Consider the following 5,131-nt stretch of genomic DNA (forward strand, 5'->3'; position numbering starts at 1 on the left):
AGTCCTAAGTCAATATTAATATTTTTACTGCACCTGTATAGATAGAATGCTTTAGCATTTAGAGATTGGGTTAGGAAATTAAAAATTATCATAAATTCAGGTCATAGACAAACAACCAGTTCTTGGGCTGTAATAGGAGACAATTTAGATAAACATTAGCCGTATTTATGCATTTTTTACTGCCTGCCATGGGTATTCATTATATAGTCTCCTTTATGTGAAATAATTTAACCTATCTTACCTCTGCTTTTCCCCTTCTCCCAGTACATTTCTCTTTCTCACCCCTTAATTGTTTTTAGATAATCATCCTATCATATTCAACTCACACTCATGCCCTCTGTCTACTTATAGTCTTTTAACCGTCCTAATAATGAGAAAGCTCTTCGGAGTTCCAAGTATCACCTTCCTGTGTAGGAATGCAAACAGTTTAACTTTGTTGAATCCCTTATGATTTCTCATTCCTGTTTAATTTTTTTTTGCTTCTCTTGAGTCTTGTATTTGAAAGACGTACTTTCTGTTCAGCTCTTGTCCTTTTGTCAGAAATGCTTGAAAATTCTCTATTTCATTGAATATCCATTTTTCCCCTTGAAGGATTATACTCAATTTTGCTGGGTAAGAGTCTTCAAAATAGCCAAGTACCCAAGACAAGAGTATAGATTATTAAAAGACCCTCACCCCCCCCCCCCAAAAGAACAGTTCAGATCACAAGAGCTGGGAATATTTTAATGTAATGAAATTACAAAACTTGGGTGTTTATACAATGTTTAAAATTCATGATAGACACTCATAGACTGGACAACAATAGGTTCCTGCCCAAGCACAACCTAATGGTTGTGTTTTGGACTCTCCTGGCTCAGAGTGAATGTAAACAGTAACTGTTTCTATTTTAGCCAGCAACCCTGAGGGTCTTCTTCTCCTAGTTCGAGTTTTTGTTTTTGATTAAAGGGGCCATCCCTTGACTCACTTCTTAAAGAAGTCTATTCACTAAATTGACATTGCTTCACTCAAAGTGAGAACCTGAAAAGACCTTAGCTTAAAAGAGCCAAGGTCTCCCACTTCATTCTGGGCCATCTTTAGTCACCCTGATTGATATCAGGTCACTGGACCCAGATAGCTCTGGAGGAGAAAGTGAGACTGGTGACTTTGCACAGCTCTCCCTCACTCAAAATCAAAGTCAATTGCAAGTCATGTCATCATCTCTCTGATGCCGTGGTCCCCTTTGAGAACAAAGGACAAATACACACAACCACACACAAAGTGCATGATACTATCCCTTTAAGGTACTTTTCACAAGGTGTAGAGCAGGGCTGAAAAGGGTCAAACAAGTATTTTTCTTCTTTCTTTTTTCTTCAAGTATTTTATATGAATATTTTGGTGCCTGAAAGCATCAGGAAAAGAACTTTGGTTTAATAATAACAATAAAAAACTAGTAAAATGTGAGTGAAGAAACAATTTAGATGGGATTTGAGAAATTTGAAGTAAAAAATTAATTGTACTATAAATATAAATACTTAAGCCAACCTGTAAATAGTGTAGTATGCTACATTTATATGTGAATAGTTTGATTGCTTAAAGAAGTGGAGACATTACTTTTTTATTCAAAACTAGAAGAGTATGAGTATAAAGAAACAAATACAGCTCAGGGTCACAAAAAAAGAAAGGACTGTGTTGAAAACTCAATAGTTGCAGAGCTCTGGGGGTCCTCAACTCATCAGCATATGATTGTTTTATGTATAAAGAGAATAAACAAAAAATGAAAAAGCATCTTTTGAAAAGTAGGGAATAATTTTTTAAGAACTGTTGGTTTCTTAGGGAAATTAAATCAAAGAGGAGTCATAGAGAGTGAGGAAAATATGAATTAAGCCTTTGAATTATATAGGAGCTAGGAGATGAGGGAGAGGCTGAAAAGTGAAGAACTTGTCAAAAAAGAAAAGGACAGGATGCCAAAAGCAGTTTCTTGCACCTTGTTTGAAGAGACCAGTGGTGACTGGGTCAGCTGATCAGAAGGCTTTAGTTACTTTTTCCTGATTAGCTGAATAAAGATTGCAGTTCTGGCTATTGCTTTTTTGCTTGTCCAACTCTTTATGACCTCATTTGTTATTTTGGTTTTTTTGGCAAAGATATTGGAGTGGTTCCCCTAGAGAACTAGCTCATTTTACAGATGGGAAACTGAGGCAAACAGGGTGAAATGTGTGTGCCCAGGATCACAAAGCTAGTAAATGTCTGAAGCCAGATTTTATGGCAGATTCTCCCGACTCCAGTCCCAACCCTCTATCCACTGTGCCCCCAAGCTGCCTCATGTACCACCTACAGCTTAAGAAAGGTGAAGCTTCTCAAAAGTGTGTTTCCCTTCCTGCTCCTGATTTGAGTTGGAAAAGGTAGGTACTGCTACAGATTTGCTGTATAAGAAGAGCAGATTGGTCTAGTTGACCTTAGCTATCTGTTGTGAACTCTATTTTTATTAGATGATGCAGTATCAGAAGAAAAGAGCTTATTGAGCTGTTCTCTATCATATAGAGATAGCCAGCCTGACCAGCTTAACAGTACTCTGGCATAAAGGAAATTGCTATTTAAATTAAGAAGTTACACATTGTAAGTGCCTGTTTTAAGGGAGGCTTTGAATTGAAGGATATTGTAAATGTTCTTTGAATATAGAAGAAAAGAAAATGTGCTTGGCTGAATAGTGGTAAAGATAAGCAGATGAGCAGAGAAGCTGTTTCCTGTTGTCTAGATGTTACTAAATGGGCCAACAATATCAGAGCCTGCCAGAGCTGTGAGTTATTCTGAACAATGAAAATTCATTCTTCAACCCTCTTCTCTATTGAAATTAGCACTGCCTCTGTACATTTGAGTCATGCAAATTTGAAATACCTAAGCTTTCTCATTGTTGTGGATGTATCTCTAGTATTATTAGCTCTACTCAGACCATCTCTTCCCTCTAAAATGGCAGAAAAATCCAGAGAAATGAAAATTACAGACTGTTCATGAAGTGTTGGATGTGGCTAACAAGGACAAAAATGTTTTAAGACCCTGTTCCTTTTTCCTTATGTGTCCAGCCTTCAAGGTTTGTAAAAGATAATTGAAAAGAAGAATTGGTCACATTCTATTCATTTACTTTCTCCATTTAGCAGTAATTGTCTTCTAAATGAGTGCTTTTTGTGATTAACTGTCCTAGGGGAAAAACTAAGACACAGGCATAGAACACATTATGCTAAAGGCATTTATTAAAGGATATTCTTTGTAACTAGTTGAAGTGTGAGGAAAACTGGAAATAAAATGAGAGACTCTTTAGACTTATATGTCAAGGTGCATTCCAATCCACCTCCACCTCCCAGCTATCTGTGAAGCATAGAGTTCTGGGGTCTCAGGTCATTTAGTGGGAGAAAGGGATTGTGGAGGGGCAGGGGAAGGAAGGGAAGGTGATAGTTGCCAAATGGCTAGTGGGGAGTCAGATGGCAACTTTCTTGGTTCTTGGGAGAGCTGCAGCATGAAAGATGTTTTTTCACATTCTAGTTGAGCAGCACAGAGGCCTATAGTCTCAAATCAGCAAATTGAAGAAGTAGGAAGACACTGGCATTTGTTGTAATTCTAGGTGTTAGAACCCTGAGATTTTACTTCCACTGATAACTATTGGGCACAGGGAAGAAGGTAGTAGCTCACCACCAAAGATGCACCTCTTTTGTACAAAAAGGTGGATGCACATTAGAGTTGTTTCAATTTTCTCCTTCGCTATGTTTCTAGGATACTGATTAACTGAATGTAATTACCAATATAAGATCAGAAAGCTCACTTTTTAAAATTTCTGCTTAGGATGCAAAAATTTGTTATTTATATGAATTTGACTATTACCAAAAAATCTCTTTCACTTGGATTGCCACAATTTTGGAAACAGAAGGAGATCTTCCCAACAGTTTAGGTGTATAAGTCAAAATAGTGAAATTAAAATAAATTTCATAGGTGAATGAAAAGCAAAATAATCAAAGTAACCTAAAATGTTTTCTAGTTATAATTAGCTTGAGCAGCTCTAATGAACAGCATCATAGTTTTAGAGCCAGAAGGGACCTCAGAGGCCATCTATTCCAACTCCCTCATTTGAAAATGAAAAAATTGAGGGGGATTAAATACCTTGCCAAAAGTCATACACACAGTAAACATTAGCAGAAGGACAGTGAATACCAAGTACTCAGACTTTAGAGCCAGAGATTTTCTCAATATGCCATCAAGGGTCTTGAAGTATGTTTTTTAGGTCAGAGAAAAATGGGGTTTTAAGGAGTTACAGCTTGAGTTTCAGTTCTTTGAAACATTTCTATGAAGTAATATTAATTCATTCTTCTATTCCCTTCTTGGCTCTTCGAAAGCCTATTTCCTCCAATCAAATATAACCCATGCTCTAAATTCCCTGACCCATGGACCAAAATGGGAATATCTTAGTACAGGTACATGTTGGTCTGAAGTTCAAGGCCAGAACCTAAAGAAATTGAGTCAAAAAAGCAAACAATTTTAAACAAAAGGAAATTTTACTGTATACAAAGAAACATCCAGGAAGGATATACATTGATAATTATAGCTCTCCTGATGTGGGGAAGAGATGAGGAAAGAGCATTCCAGGAATGGGAAAAAGCCAGTGAAAACACACAGAGCCAAGAGACCAAGGAACAGCAAGGAGGTCAGTATCATTAGATGTGAGAGTACATGTTGCTATGAGCCTTACTAAGTAGTCAGGGGACTGGAAGCTCAAAGACCAGACTCTTCAGAGGTTTCTCTGTTGGGGCAAGAACAACCACAAAATGTTTCTAAATCAGCTAACTGTCCCAGGGTGGGCCATGCAAGTGCTCACTAATGCCAAGATATTCCTTCAGTTGAATGGAATTATGTTATAGACAGCTTTATCCATCCCATGATTGTTCTCAATAAGGCACATTTTCAATCTGGCTATCAGAGCAGGGATGCCAGTACTTAGCTGGACATAGGCTGTGCTCTTTTTTTTTAATCTTATGGTATATCATTGACCTCTCACAAGGCTCCTCTCCTCTTCCTTGCCCTCCCTTCCCCTCCCCAACAGGGCACAGGAGCTTAAACCATGGCAACATTGGAGGCAGCATTCTAGGCCAGAGATACAACTGGCCAATCA

This window comes from Trichosurus vulpecula, chromosome 5 (assembly GCF_011100635.1).
Source record: "Trichosurus vulpecula isolate mTriVul1 chromosome 5, mTriVul1.pri, whole genome shotgun sequence".
NCBI classification, from domain to species: domain Eukaryota; kingdom Metazoa; phylum Chordata; class Mammalia; order Diprotodontia; family Phalangeridae; genus Trichosurus; species Trichosurus vulpecula.